At 45.3% G+C, this 16947-nt stretch overlaps 1 protein-coding gene across 1 annotated transcript in view; it reads right to left on the bottom strand.

Moving 5' to 3' along the window:
- Window positions 1–16947, bottom strand: part of LOC126273251 (neural Wiskott-Aldrich syndrome protein-like) — a 45081-nt gene that overhangs the window by 6825 nt on the left and 21309 nt on the right. The window lies entirely within an intron of this gene.

Here is a 16947-nt window from a genome sequence, read left to right as displayed (position 1 = left end):
GCAGACTCTTCCCTTGCCATCATTTCTTTAAATTTGTTCAGCATAATTTCGCACAACAACTTAATGCTTTTCCTACTATTTCCTACCATTTTCCTCTGCACTCCGTTATAGGTCGTCCACATCTGCTGCCCTAATCCTAGAGCTTATCGACACCTCCGAATGTGTCCAATGTCTTCTGTCATGCCTGCTGCATAAGAACAGCAAACGTGGTAGAATTACTCTGAGATATGTAGCACCAGTATTTTGCATGCGGATCCATTTGATGATTGTGAAGCTAATGCCATAGGCATATGTATGTTTTACTGTATTTATACTAAAATTTGTATGCAATGTATTGATTTATATTGTATACTAGCGAACTTCCAATGCTTCACAACTGGTAAATATGTATGGGAATTGGATACCCATCCCAAACTGCTTCCCCCTGTGCCCATCTCCTTTCTCCCTCCTCTTCTCCTCCTCCTCCACCAGCGAGGTGGCGCAGTGGTTAGTACACTAGACTCGCATTCGGGAGGACAACGGTAGAATCCTGATTAAAGTTTCCCGTGATTTCGCTAGATCACTTCAGGCAAACGCCGGAGTGGTTCCTTTGAAAGGGCACGGCCAATTTCCATCCTCACACTTCCCAAATCCGAGCTTGTGCTCCGTCCCTAATGACCTTGTTGTCGACGGGACGTTAAAATCTAACCGCCTCCTCCTCCTCCCCTTCCTCAGCCTATGCATACCATCCTTATCTCTCTGTCCATCCACTTTTCCCCCTCTCTATGTCCATTTCTTCCTGTCGCCTCTCTGCTCTCTTACATGTCTCTGACCATGAGCCTTGTTTACTATTGTTGTAAAAGACACCTCCATTGAAAACCAAAGTTGCTCAATACTAATGGGTAAATTGGTAAGGATCGTCGATGCTCGGGATACGAGAGAGACCTCTCCAGCTGCTTGATTTGTGAGGATAGTAGCTTCAGTGACAGTATTTTGGGCTGTTTAAATCTCTAAATGGCTAGCATTACAAAATTTCGGGCCGTAAAAATTCGATTGTAGAATTCTAAGCATAAGCTGATAAGCCATAAATAGACATTTCGTGTCTTCTATATATATGGTTGTACAGTTGTGGATAATTTCGATAGGGTTCAGCTTCAAAAGAACATGGAATGTTTTTAACTGTTCTGTTATCCCTGCATCCTGAATGATAATTAATAGCCGAAACCGGTACATAACTAATGGACAATAAAAAGCTGATGGTTAAAATTCATTTTATAAAATGATTTAGTTTTCCCGTGATTTTCCTAAATCGCATTAGAAAAATGCCGGTATAGCTGCTTTGAAAGGGCATGGCCGATTTCCTTCCCCGTCCTTCCCAACTCCGAGCTTGTGCCATGTCTCTCAAGCTCTTGTTATCGACGGGACGTTAAACTGTAACATCCTCCTCTTACATCCAGAAATTTACCTCCGCTCCAGAAAGTGCATGTCATCGAGATTTTTCTCTTACACTCGACACCAGCTTTTGTAATAGTTGCGATAGACACGATCTAATGGGGAGAAGTATTCTTCCATCACCCTGCATTGTACGACTAGGCCAAACAGGTAATTATACCCAGGAATCTGTCCATGCTGCACGGTATCAGCTCGCTGTGATATGTTCTGGAACCGTTCGTGCGCCAAGACTGAAAATAGTCCTTAGGAGGGAAACTCCTCATCGCACCCCCTTGAGATTTAGAGGTGAGAGAGCCCAGTGGGCAGCCCGTCAAAAACTGATCACAGTTCAAGCTTGAAAACAGGAAGAAGGTGTACTGAACTGTGAAACAAAGCAAAATGGAAGGAACGTAAGGTCAAGCTTAACAAGTGCAACAGTGAGCGACGAAGAGTAACTACGGCGTCGTGGGTAGGTGGTCACTGTGTTGGACTGAAGCGGGCGAACCGTTTTCAAAGCTCCCTTTTTCTCGTTTTTTTTCCCCGCTGTTAGCTGTATTGAAATTTGTGTCTGTGTCGTTGTGTAACGTCCGTTGGCAACAGCGAAATTGAAGGAAGAGACCTATGATAACATTTGATTCTGCACAACTACTCTATTAGCAGCCGAAAGGAAGTGCCTTTCGAATGGGAACCGAACCTTTCATGAAAAGCTACAAATCAACGGAATATTCCACAGGAAAACGTCTGGTGTGTCGTACACGGCATTAGTGACAATATGTGTATTATATGATAGAACGTAATTTGTAGGCCTACTGAGTTGGTGAAATGAGCCTCCTTGCAAGATTTAGGTGTTCGTATGAACAGTCTGTCACATAAGCTGCAACAAATGAACACAACGTGTTTGTAATCACACAGGTTTCTTGTGCCATGTCAAAACATACGTTTTTTACGTTTTTGAAGTTGCGTTCCATTTTAAAAGTTATGATTCTTGAAGTGGTTTGTTGCAACATAGCTCACATGCGTTTATTCGTTGTTTTCATTTCTGTGAGAAGTCGATGTGGTACCTCGCCTGCTGGCACTATTCATCACATTTACTTGCGATGGTAATGTATTCTTACCACATGACTTACATTCTACAACCAAAGCGTAGTATAAGAGTTGCCACGACTAGAGAAAGAGAACAAACGTTTCAACTGACCGTTCGACAGTTCATACAGTTGTGAAGAAAGGCACGAGGGGGTATCGAACCGGGCTCGCCCGCTTTGTAATTTAACACGGTAAGCATTTATCCACTGCGGCGCGGCTCTTACACATTACGAAATGTTGTGCTTGTTAAACTTGGACCGTTGAATAATTATATTTTGCTTTTTTCCCCACAGTTCAGTACGCCTTTTTCCTGTTTTCATGTTCGAATTGTGATCAGTTTTTGCCAGGCTATCCACTGCCCCATCTTACCACCAAATCTTAGGACGGTGCGATGGGGAGTTTCCCTTATTAGTACAAGGGACTGAAGCGTACAGATTACCGTAAAAGAACGTCTATCGCCAGAAATGGTATTAACGACTGTTCCTTACCCTGTTACGACGAATCACTGGTCTTAGTGCAGTTCCAGAAGCAGCGAAATAGCACTGTCAGAGTCGACACTTGTGACTCGAGCTAGCTTACCTTCAGCCCAAAAGACGACGTGCCTGAGACGTGGGACTTAAGAAAAAGCAGGAAAAGGTGTGGACGGGGCGTAATCAGTTACCGTTAGTTGCACAGTAAACACATACACTTCATTCAAGCACATAATTTTTAAAAAAACAATAATTAAAAAAATTTACTGCAATACAAGCCAGAGTAACGACTGAACGCCTCATTAAGAGGAATTCAAAATTATTTGTCGGCCGAAGGCCACAAGCAATAAGAATAACTTAAACAAATATTATTTTAAACAATTGACACAATCAGAGCAAATAAAAAAAGGGCGTGATCCACAGACAATGCACCAAGGATCGACCTGAGGAAAGTCGCAACAGCTTCGTAAGCAATGAGACAAGCAGGCAGGAGTTATGCTTCCCTAACAGGATGGCAACTCAAACTAGGGGCAGTTTAAACGCTCATCAATCCTCTTACCAAATCGACCTAACGTGTGATAACCAGTACATTGATGGAATAATTGAAGCAAGAGCGAAGTAACATACAGAACAGCATCTTCAGAATCCGGTATTTAAAACCTGGAAAGGCAGAAGGAATCTCTACAACCAAGGTAGACAAAGGAAACCACGTCGTTCTCGCTTCCCACGCCCGGGTTCCCGGGTTCTATTCCCGGCGGTGTCAGGGATTTTCTCTGCCTCGTGATGGCTGAGTGTTGTGTGCTGTCCCTAGGTTAGTTAGGTTTAAATAGTTCAACGTTCTAGGGTACTGATGACCATAGATGTTAAGTCCTATAGTGTTCAGAGCCATTTGAACCATTTTTTTGAACAACACGCCATGCCGGACAGCATCGGCGAGACGAGGAAAAGTACACTGCCGCAAAAATACGCTAACCTCCAGGGCAGGTAACTGGGGCGTTAGCAACCGCTAGGGAGCAAAATAATGCTGGTTGCACATCACCAAATTATAACACAAAATTCAAAAACTAATAACAGGCAGTAGAAGACGGCTAATAGATTCCGCCAACTCGACGCGCTCCACTTGTTGCTGTTCGTCTTACGGCCACCCTCGAACAGCAACGCACGAACAAATGGCGTGATCACCAAAATGGAGGTTTCACTACTGGATTAATGTTCACTCAACGTGCTGGATCCAGTGGACTATGACGTTGTGGACCTCGCCACTACAGCCCCTCAATCCGGCAACGCCTGAGTGCGGCCAGCAGTCCCGGCGTGTTCCCACGCTACCGGACCTCTCTGCTGCTCCATCGAAACCGAAATACCAACACATCCGACCCGGAAAACACTTCACGTCCTTCCAAAGATAGTACGAGTACTACATGTCGATAAGCGGTGCTGCTGCCACTCGCGGACAGACAACGCTAGCAAGCGTAGTGACGCCAGTAAACAGAAGAAGAGAACGAGACGCCACTCTCCCTATTACACGATTCCAACCTACCAAGGGCACCAACGCGAGCCGCACACGGCTCAGTGCCCAGCTGGAATAGCAAGGCACTCAGAAAGGGAGCTTTTTAAGCGTTATATTGCGGTCTCACGGTCGTTGTATTTTCTACTGGCGCCGCAGTATTTCGTGACACTGGTCGACAGCAAGGCGAGAGACTTTCTGAGAATTAATACATTCGATTCGACTCAACAGTTGGGAAGATGTGTCACAAAACGCATTATGAACATAGAACTACATCTGTTCGTTTATTGTAATCCCAGTTATATGGTAAGACAAATACGTAGTAGTCGCTGGATTTTTGTTAGTGTTTTACTACATACACTTGCGGGAATGTAATCGTCGAAATTAAGAACATCCAGCACATCTATGAAAAAAACCGTATTTCTTCTTCCGAAGAATCTATCACATTGAATTTTCGAATTGAGTGCCATGGATTAATAATCTGTGTGTTTTTAGCGGGGTCTGTACACGATAATTCAATAAGAGTGAAATTTCGAACTCGTTGTGGAAGTCTGCGATGACAACTTCAGAGTGTCTGAAACTGTGTGTCGCACCAACACTGTCACCCTCATCTCGTTGTGAGTGCACAGCCTGTTGCTTAACATACGTATGGTCTGATAGGCAAGAACACACTCTGTCACAGGCGGCTGTCCGAACGTCAGGCCAACTTTGACACCTAATTTTTGAATCTAATGTGACTTGATTCCGGTTTTGTGGCCAGTCGCGATGAAAACGGTAAATTTCGCTTATCCGCGTCTCAAGGGAAACAGCGCCCTACACGGAAATGTTATCAAACAACATAAATAATACTCGCGACATTTCAGATTATGAGGCAGAAGAGTCATAAAATTCTGGTGCAGCAATGTTCATTACGCCAGTGTACACCGACGAGCTAGAACACCTTTTAAACACAGCACAACAGCGATTCCGCCTAACTCGGTTTTAATAAGTCCGTGGTAGGTTTCCAGTAGCGTGCGACACCAGGTATCTGCGCAAAGGTCACGAAATACCCATAAGTTACTGGCTAGTGATTGGTTGGCGTGGATCTGGTGCCGGATACGTAGCAGCTGCTTTCCTTCAGATTCAGACACGACTAATTTGTAGATTTCACCATAACGCTCCTCAGACAACTGTAGCTCGATTCTGCCTTTGTGAAACGAACAGATATCACGCTGTAATAATGGCATCAACGTTGGCTAAGGCATTAAGCTACGATGAATGCAAAGGGCTCCAAAATAACATTTATGTAGTCCGCAGTTCTCACGGTGCCTTCGGTTGTTACCAGTGCGTGTAGCGAACTGGCGTTCACATGGATGGTGACGTATCCTCACAGGTTCGTCAACGTGGTGTATCAGATGACACGATTAATGTGAATAGGAATAAGGTTCAGTTCATCCACGTAGCAATCTCGATAATCGTGTGCACATTAAATTTGTAATTGTAATAACGTACTGTTCTCAGGTCGTTTCCTGCGTAATCCCATGTTGAGCAATGAGCACTGTGTGCTGTGCTCTAAAGTCTTGTGCCTTTAACAGCAGTGCATCCTCTCCTCTGATCCGCCACGTATCAGTCCCTATTTGTGCTTTCGAGAGCATGCAAGCCTCTGACATGCACACGTCGTCAATTCGCGCGAACGTCCAATATATTGTGACCTCCTAATGGAGTGAGTTGGCGTATTTGTTAGCATACTGGGCTAGCATTCGGAAGGACATCGGTTCAAACTCGCTATCCAGGCATCCTCATTTAGGCTTCCCGTTATTTCCATGAATCGCTGCAGACAAATGTCGGGATGGTTCCCTTGAAAGGGTACGGCCGATTGACCTTCCCCATTCTGCCCTAATCCGATTGGACCGATGACCGATGACCTCGTCATGGTTTCATCATCTTCGAACTACGCTACTGGCCATAAAATTGATACACCAAGAAGAAATGCAACTGATACACGCGTATTCGTTGGACAAATATATTATAGTAGAACTGACATTACATTTTCATCCAAATTGGGTGCATAGATCTTGAGAAATCGCTACCCAGAACAACCACCTCTGGCAGTAATAACGGCCTTGATACGCCTGGACATTGAGTCAGACAGAGCTTGGATGGCGGGTACAGGTACAGCTGCCCATGCAGCTTCAACACGATACCACAGTTCATCAAGAGTAGTGACTGGCGTACTGTGACGAGCCAGTTGCTCGGCCACCATTGACCAGACGTTTTCAATTGGTGAGAGATCTGGAGAATGTGCTGGCCAGGGCGGCAGTCGAACATTTTCTGTATCCAGAAAGGCCCATACAGGACCTGCAACATGCGGTAGTGCATTATCCTGCTGAAATGTAGGGTCTCGCAGAGATCGAATGAATGGTAGAGCCACGGGTCGTGACACATCAGAAATGTAACGTCCACTGTTCAAAGTGCCGTCAAAGCGAACAAGAGATGACAGAGACGTGTGACCAGTGGAACCACATACCATCACGCCGGGTGATACGCCAGTATGGCGATGACGAATACACGCTTCCAATGTGTGTTCACCGTGATGACGCCAAACACGGATGTGACCATCATGACGCATGAACCTGGATTCATTCGAAAAAATGACGTTTTGCCATTTGTTCACCCACGTTCGTCGTTGAGTACACCATCGCCGGCGCTCCTGTCTGTGATGCAGCGTCAAGGGTAACCGCAGCCACAGTCTCCGAGCTGATAGTCCATGCTGCTGCAAACGTCGTCGAACTGTTCGTGCTGATCTTTCGTGTTTTGCAAACATCCCTATCTGTTGAATCAGGGATCGAGACGAGGCTGCACGATCCGTTACAGCCATCCGGCTAAGATGCCTGTCATCTCGACTGCTAGTGATAACGAGGCCATTGCGATCCAGCACGGCGTTCCGTATTACCCTCCGATTCCATATTCTGCTAACAGTCATTGTATCTCCACCAACGCAAGCAGCAATGTCGCGATACGAGAAACCGCAATCGCAATAGGCTACAATCCGGCCTTTCTCAAAGTCGGAAACGTGATGGTATGCATTTCTCCTCCTTACACGAGGCATCACAACAACGTTTCACCAGACAACACCGGTCAACTGCTGTTTATCTATGAGAAATCAGTTGAAAACGTTCCTCGTGTCAGAACGTTGTAGGTGTCGCCACCGGCAGCATCCTTGTGTGAATGCACTGGAAAGCTGATCACTTGCATATCACAGCATCTTCTTCCTGTCGGTTAAATTTCGCGTCTGTGGCACATCTTCGTGGTGCAGCTATTTTAATGGCCAGTAGTGTACTTTCAGAAGATTCTCACGAAGCTACAACGTTAACAACGTGCAGCTACTTCGTTTACGAGCTTCTCGTTCGTCTTGGGACAGGTCGCAAAAATCTACCCTATGTCAATGTCCCTTACGTCAGTGGGTTTCCATTTTTGTCACCCATATCCTCACGAGAACGATACTCCATTCGCTCTGCCAGACCTGAGTGACACTCCTTACAGTTTCGTCACATGCCAGCAACGGCACCAGGCGGCATCCGATCTCGCGGAGTACGGTAGTCGTAACATTTTTCTCTCAGCAGTGCATCTTAGTATGAGGAAGAGTACAAGATTCAGTAAAGGTAGCTGAAAGGTACAATTTATTGAGAAAATCCTCTGATAAACAACAAACGACACACTCAAGATAGGAAACTGACTAAAGGGGAGATAGTGTGAAGTGAAATGAGTTGAGGTGATTATTTTTCTCTGAATCTGTCGTCTACATATTTCAGAGGATGATATGGTAATTCCCGTGATCAAGCAGTTGTTCAGTTACACTGGTCTCAAATTACAGAACTGCGTTACCATTGCCTCTCGCTGTTTTCATTTCAGTCTTTGTCCTTTACCTTTCCTGTGTAGTAAAATGAAGGTTACGAAGCTTACAAGTTGGCCACACAAGATGCAAATCCTTGCAGGAGGAACTTGCCTAGACATACAGACAGAGCCGCAGAGTAGACCCTTTTCAGAATTATGACAATGAGTGGGAAATATTTCCTTCCTTTCTCCACACGTATGATACATTCTGGTACAACATCGACAAGATCTACTACAGTAGAGCTTGTTTAACATCTTCACTTTTACTGGTTGACACTCGGAATCTTTGTCATCGATGGCCAGTGAGTTCCCGCTCTAAAGGAAAACAGGAAAGTTCCAGAGCAAACAGCAAAACATTTCACTGTGTGAGTTTGCGGAGTACACTTCGGTATACCTCCAGCAGAGTGGTGATTTCACTGTAGGTATTTGCAAGAGTAGTCACTAGACGCTATGCTGTTGGAGGTTAGGACGGAAGAGGTGACTGAGCTGACGAACGCTGCTGCTGCTAGAAGCATGTGTGTACTTAAGTATTAACCGCAAAGAGAGAGCTGGAATCACTTTCTACAGCCGCTAGTGACGATGGTGTTTTGTAAGACAGACTATAATAGCACCCGCTGATGTGCAATGCTAAGTTAATTAATTCCCTTCAGGAACCGATTACGAAATTTTACAGTCACGCATGCTGTTTGTTGCTCTCAATGCACATTTTGGTAGTCTCGTGGTATTCGCTATTTAATTTTCCAAGTGACTTTAGTATGTAACTGATAACTTACGTTGTCTCTTGTGGTGTTCGTAAAGTATTAACATATCTGTGTTTTTTGGTATACTGGTATAGGCATGCGGATTCAAATAATGAGCTACGTAAACAGCCAGATTACGACGTTGCGGTCGGCAACGCCTATATCAGACTCCAAACGTCTAGCGCTGTTGTTAGGTGGGTTCGTGCTGCTAAAATGGCAGGTTATCAAGATTTAAGTGAGTTTGAACGTTGTGTTATAGTCGGCGCACGAGTACATCTCAGTGATGAAGTGAGGATACTTCGCTTGTAATTGGGGTTTTAAGAAATACCTGACAAAATGGCAACTGTGATTTTGGTGTCGGTTTTATCTGCACATCGGCAACCTTTCAATGTTAAGCGATATGTAAAATTTTTTGTAGCTTGTACAGCTTCAGTGTCGTAAAACAATTTTTCTTTCTGCTGTAGTGAAAAGGAGGGTGGTGCGCTTAAGCATGCGGGAGTAGCACGTCTATTGAGTGGTGAGGCAAATAAGGGAATCTAAGAGGAGGAGGGACACTTCTAATTGTAGCCAACTATTAAGTGTTACTTCAGTATTTAGGAAATTTCCTGTCGAGAGTGAACAACTTAGGACATGGGACTAGTTATAGTCAGTTAACTTCATTCGTGGAAAGACTTCGAATTAATTATGACTGTTCATTATGTAAATTTAATATATAATTTTATAATTCCCAGAAATTCATTTACGCGTTTATTAACGTTGAACAACACTGGAAATTTGATCGAGCATTAATTTTGTCAGATAACTTACAAATGTGGCGTGCTTCTACGCAGACTGAGTTGTAATTATTACTCGAAATACTCGCTGTTCCCATAATTGGAAACTCATTACTACAGTGTGTTTTCTTGTTTTGTGAGGATGAACTGTGTTACTGAAGATTAAATCACCGTATCTCGCTAAAATCATTTCAATACCGGTTCCGTATTTCTGCCAGTGTAGGTGACTAATGTCAATATGAGTAACGAACTGAGGTAATGTGTCGATATGTCTTGACAATAAGAGAGTCCCACTTATTCAAAGAAACCACCCACTGTTTTTTGACAGTGTACTACACAAGCGTCTTGTAGTGAAACTGCGTGCTTGTAGAATATCGTCTGAGTTATGTGTCCCTGTCAGAGAGGTCACAGTTCGCAGTAACTGACGGAATGTCAAGTGCTTTCTGGCGTTCCCCAAGGTAGTGTTATAGACCCTTTGCTGTTCCTTATCTATATAAACGATTTGGGAGACAATCTGAGCGTCTTAGGTTGTTTGCAGATGACGCCGTCGTTTATCGACTAAAAAGTCATCAAAAATCAAAACAAATTGAAAAACGATTTAGGAAAAAAAATTGGATAGTGCGAAAATTGGCAGCTGACCATAAATAACGAAAATTGTGATGTCATCCACATGAGTGCTAAAAGGAATTCGGTAAACTTTGGTTAAAGGATAAATCAGTCTAATCTAAAAGCCGTAAATTCAACTAAATACCTAGGTATTACAACTACGAAAAACTTAAATTGGAAGTAATACATAGAAAACGTTGTGGGGAAGGGTAGCCAAAGACTGCGTTTTATTGGCAGCACACTTAGAAAATGTAACATCTACTAAGGCGTCTGCCTACACTACGCCTGTCGGACCGCATTTAGAATACTGCTGCGCGGTATGGGATCCTTACCAGATAGGACTGACGGAGTACACCTAAAAAGTTCAAAGAAGGGCAGCACGCTCTGTGTTATCGAGAAATAAGCGACAGAGTGTCACAGAAGTGATACAGGAATTGGGCTGGACATCATTAAAAGAAAGGCGTTTTTCATTGCGATGGAATCTTCCTACGAAATTCCAATCACCAACTTTCTCCTCCGAATGCGAAAATATTTTGTTGACACCGACCTACATAGCGAGAAACGATCACCACAACAAAATAAGGGAAATCAGAGCTCGTACGGAAAGATATAGGTGTTCGTTCTTTCCGCCCTCTATACGAGATCGAAATAATAAAGTGAAAGTGGTTCGATAAACCCTCTGCCAGGCACTTAAATGTGATTTGTAGTGTATTCATGTAGATGTAGATGTTTTATCGAGCTCTTGGCAGATTACCACACGGATACAGAACTTCATACAAGCTATAGACTGTACTGAAATTAAACACACCAAAAAAAGTTTTCCATCGCCCTCGATCCCAATATTCCAGAAGATAGACGTTGACTGTATATATTGTATCGTAGACACACAGTCCCTTTGACCAGAGTTGTCACTAAACCCACCCAAATATGTAAAAAACCATACATGAGTAGCGCCTATTAGACGTAGGGGCTCCGTCAGCCAATCAGTTCCAGTCATTCCACCAGGAAGGAGGTACACGGCTCGTGTTGTCTGTAGTTCAACCATGCCTAGATGATCAATACCGCATTTCGATCGCGTTTGGTCTCCAGGCGTCTTGGAGTCAGCCAAAGCGATGTTGTTCGGACATGGAGGAGCTACAGAGAGACAGGAACTGTCGAGATATGCCTCGCTTAGTCCGCCAAGGACTACTACTGCAATGGACGAACGCTACCTACGGATTATGGCAATGAGAAACGCTGACAGCAACGCCACTATGTTTAATAATGCTTTTCGTGAAGCCACAGGACGTCGTGTTATGACTCAAACAGTGCACAACAGGCTGCATGATACGCAATTACACTCCCGACGTCCACGGAGAGAACGACCTTTTCAACCATGACACCATGCAGCGTGGTATAGTTGGGGCCAAAAACATCCCGAATGGACGGCTCAGAATTGGCATCATGTTCTCTTCACCGTATCGCTTATGTCATCAACCAGAAAATCGTAGGAGACGTGTTTGGAGGCATCCCGGTCAGACTGAACGCCTTAGAAATACTATCCAGTGAGTGCAGCAAAGTGGTTACCTACCGTTTTGGGGTGGCATTATATGGCGCCGACTTCCGTAGCTGGTGGTCATGGAAGGCGCCGTAACGGCTGTAAGATACTTAAATGCCATTCTCCGATCGATAGTGCAACCATATCGGCAGCATATTGACGAGGCATTCGTCTTCATGGACGACAATTCACTCCCCCACTGTGCAAATCTGGTGAATTGCTACCTCGATAACGGCATCGCTCGGCTAAAGTGGCCAGCATGTTCTCAAGACATGAACCCTATCGAACATGGCTGGGATGGATTGAAAAGGGCTCTTTATGTACGATGTGACCCACCAACCACTCTGAGGGATGTACGCTGAATGTCCATTGAGGAATGTGACAATCCGAACCAACAGTGCCTTGAAGAACATGTGGATAGTGTGCCACGACGAATACAGGGATGCATCAATGCAAGAGGACATTCTACTGGGTATCAGAAGCATCGGTGTTTACAGTGATCTGACAAACACCTGTGATGATCTCGCTGCATGGCAGTACAACATCCAACGCGTGGTTTTCATGAGCATTAAAAAGGGCGGCAATGACGTTTATGTTGATCGCTATTCCAATATTCTGTTCAGGTTCCGCAACAATCGGAACCTAGATGATGCAACTTTTTATGTATGTATATATTACGCTATGAGGACAAGTCGCTGCAGGGTTCGATTGAGTTTTTTTTATTACAATAGACCTATTTCGCCGTGTTTATCTTCGTCAGCTTATCTTTGGAGATACATAGTATCTCAGATTCTGAAGTAGATAATTCAACGTAATACAGATTTATGCTTTGCAACGTACATCAGATGGTCTTGATAACCACATGATATCGCTGTCAGTTGCTGCTCAGGTATATGTCAAGACTATCTGATGTACCTAGCCAAGCATAATCCTGCAATACGTTAAATTACTTCAAAACCTGAAATATCGTGTCCCATTATGCATCTCCACAGATAACCTGACGATGCCAACCACGTCGAAATACCCTATCATAAGAAATGCTAATGAACACAAGAGCGTCTTGGTGTTAATGTTTAATACATTATGTCCTTATTTGTCATATACGACACACTGGGCCTAAATGAGTACAAATTTTACAGACGTTTTAGTACAAAAGAGTCTCTGCCACGTTCCGAGAAGCTTTTATTATATACAGGGTGTTTCACTATTACACCTGCACCCCCCTAGGAGATATAGAAGGTGCCTTGAGCAACAAAATAAGAATACAAATCCGTTTGCGGAAACGTCATCCAAAGCCGCATAAGTGTTGAAGTTCCAGGTGCCGGCACACATCGACAGCCGGCGTGACTGTACGCGAACAGACAGCGGACAGGACATCTCGCAATGTATCTGACAGCAATCTCTACGTCAGATGGCATGAAACACCGCTCATCCTGTCACACCAACACTGTAGCGACCGCTAACAGAGGTACCGGCGCAGGGAGTCGGTAAACACATGCGGGAGGCGGACAGTGTTCAGTCGTAATATGTCGCGTGCTGGTGTGCCGCATCGCGGAGACGTTCACCTCTGTGGAGCAGCAGGATTTCCATTTAGCGTCTGGTAGGCCTAGAGGCAATGGGCATGCAGCATTACGCATGTGAGGGAAACGATGTCCCAATACGCGCCACGTGCACCACTTCACGTTCCCGGCCATCCATCAGCGTCTGGGAGAAACAGGTGGTTTCACAAAGCATCGATCAGCAGAGGTCGTGTGTGAAGTGCACACACGCCATGATTTGTGGAGGACGCACTAGAGGGGTTCGACGTGGATCCTTCCAAGAGCACCCCAACTGTGGCACGCGCAATGTAAAGCTCATACTCAGCGGTTTCTGCAGGTGCTCCAAGAGGAGGAAAGGCATCCATTCAGGAGACAAGCGCTGTTGGCCCACGATCTTGCTCTGCGTGTGGAGTTCGGACATGGTTCTGTTAGAGTTTCATCAGGCAGCCATATTACGCAGCGTATCTGTTTTTCACAGACGAGACGTCGTTCTTCCGTCAGGGTTTCAACGCCCATAATTTCCCTTGTTGGTCTTTGACGAACCCCCACGCCACCAACTGATAACATTATCAGGGACAGTTCACCATCAATGTAAGTACACGATTACTAGACTGGCGCCTACGTGCTGCTGAAGCCGCGGGACAGGATAGGTAGTTTAAATTGTGGGAAGGGGCAAAAATAAGCGGCTGTCAGTTACACTCGAACATACTACCTTAGTTATTTGACCAAACATTACAAGAGCCAAGAAATTAAACAAAAAAACAGCATTAATATCTGGATCTTAATCACCGGCTGAATGCGACATACAATCTCATGCCTCAAGGGCAAGACCACTTTAATTTAAAATCGGATGAAGGCCAGTGACTTAAGGCTCTAACCAAAATCAGAAATTAAAAGGCAGAAGGCCTTATCTCAAATCAGTTCTTTCAATTAGGCTGGCGGCCCAAGCAATCTGACACCTTGAGATCACAACTTCAATTTAAAAGTCGCTTGAAGACCCATCAATTACAACTCAAACCAAAATTAATTTTTAATAGGGCAAAAGCCCTTATCTTGCAACAGTTCTTTGATTAGGCTGAAGGCCCAAACAATCTTACATCTTAAGGGCAAAACCACCTTCATTTAAAATCGGCTAAAAGCCATACAAACACAAGCAACAAGAACAAATAAGAAAGGCAGTACACCCAATGGCGCTCAGAAGTTTCCGAGGGTTGGCCTGCAATTCAAACACTAACGCTCGCTTAGGTGAGACAGGCAGTGGGCCCAACCTTTCTCGATCCGACGACAACCCAACAGACAGACAGTCAACGGACCTACTGACAAGATAACTTCAGCTCCACCTGACGAGCAGACAACACCGAGTTCAATAGAACAACGTAGAACGTATTGGTGCCCACAATCAATTATACATTGAGCTGTCAAACTACACACCGTGCTGGACAGCAGCAACACGATGAGGAAAATACACTGCCAGAATTTACGTCAACGGTCAGGGCAGGTAAGCGGAACGTTAACGGCCACAAGGCAGACGATTCCGCTGGTGCACTTCGGTTCAAAGTAACCAGTACAGTCAAACTCCTCCACAGGGTGGGTAAAATTTGCCAGCTTGAAAACACACGTTGTTGCTCGCGGGAATGTCAAAAAAGCCGACAACGAAATCCAAACGACACAACGAGAACAGTGGTGACATACAGGTAGATCAGGTGAAAACTAAACTTTCGTGTCCAGGATCGGTGGGACACGGACCTCGTAGCAGTGGGAACAGCGCCACACACTCCGACCGCGAGAGAACGCCGCCAGTGGCCTCGGACAAACTACGCGCCGCAGAGATTTCCTCGCTCCGGAGAAGGTACAGCAGCGGATTTATCGATCCACGCTGCTGCTGACGTTCACTGGCAAGTAAGGCAGGAGTTTAGTGACGCCAGTCAGTGGAATAAGAAAACGAGGCTCCAGTACAGTAATAGAAGATGACAAAAAAAATAAATGGCATGAGCACGAGCCGAGCCGCGCACGGCCAGGTACCTCTCAGACGACGGCTATACAACATTGCCACAATTATTGGAGGAGGTACCATTTGTAGTCCTTCGACGTATGTGGTTGCAGCACTATGTGACAGATGGGGCACCCAGCCTCCAGAACCCATGCCGGACGGATGTCTGGGGTTCGCTGGATTTGTCGAAGTGGCCCTTTAACCTAGCCGCTTCGTTCGCCTCACTTCAGCACGCTGGAGTTCTTAATATGAGGCCATCTGTGAAAGTGGTGTACTTGAAGCCCGATAGACCCATCGGAAGACCCAATGGTGAAAGATACGTATATCGTGCAGGGCTCTTCTCGCCGTGGCCCGTATCTATGAGCGTGCGCGACAGTCAGTGACACACATATATCAAGCACGCTGCGACGCTGCAGGCAGGCATTTTGAACAGCTACTAGCATAGCATTTAATTAGTCGGTAGTGAAACCACTGCTGTGCAGAGTATCAGCTGTCCGGTTAACTAATTACAGCAAGTCAAGAATACAGTGTCAATCGCAATGGACCATTTAGTGTTAAACGTTGCATTACGTGTTTACTGTGGAAAACGTATATACACAGATCCGTAGAACAGTATGGTCAGCGACCTACTATGGATATAAACCGGTACAGGCGTTCGCAGCGTCACCTGGCGAAGAATGAGTAAGCACGCTGTCCGTGTGTAGAATGGGGAAGGCGAGGCGATCTGTCTGAGTTTGACCTGAGGGCAGATTGTGATAAACTACACGACTTATCGGTTCTTGGAGGAGTGCTGTTGTGAGAGTCTTCAATACGTGGCGAAATCGAAGTGAAACCACGTCCAGACGTCGTGGTGTTGGGCGGCCACCCCTACTTACACACGTCGGATGTCGTGGTTGAGCAGACCGGAAGAGCAGGACAGGCAGCGAACTATGGCGGAACTAACATCAGACTTTACGGTTTGACAGAGCACCAGGGTGCCTCAACACACAAACACGTAACACTCGCTGCCACAGACCAAAGGATGTGCTAATGTTGACACCACAACATTGGCAATTACTATGAAATGGGCACGTGACCACCGGCACTGGACGTTGGTGCAGTGGCAGAGCCTTGTATGGTCTGCCGAATCCCGATACTTTTTTTATAACGCCGACGGCAGGCGTGAATCCGTCGTCTTCCAACAGAACGGCTCGTTGACATCTGTTCTGCAGGACGGAGACAAGCTGGTGGCGGCTCTGTTATGCTCTGGGAAACATACACGTAGGCAATCGTGGGCCCAGTGGAGCTCGTGCAAGGCGCCATGTTGCAGACCGCGTACACCACTTCACAACGATCACGTTTCCCGATGTCAGACGTATTTTTCAACAAGATAATGCGCCGTATCACAAGGCTAGTAGTGTGATAAACTGGTTCGAGGAAACGA

This window comes from Schistocerca gregaria, chromosome 5, assembly GCF_023897955.1.
Source record: "Schistocerca gregaria isolate iqSchGreg1 chromosome 5, iqSchGreg1.2, whole genome shotgun sequence".
NCBI lineage: Eukaryota > Metazoa > Arthropoda > Insecta > Orthoptera > Acrididae > Schistocerca > Schistocerca gregaria.
This window is presented reverse-complemented; position numbering and strand designations above follow the sequence as displayed.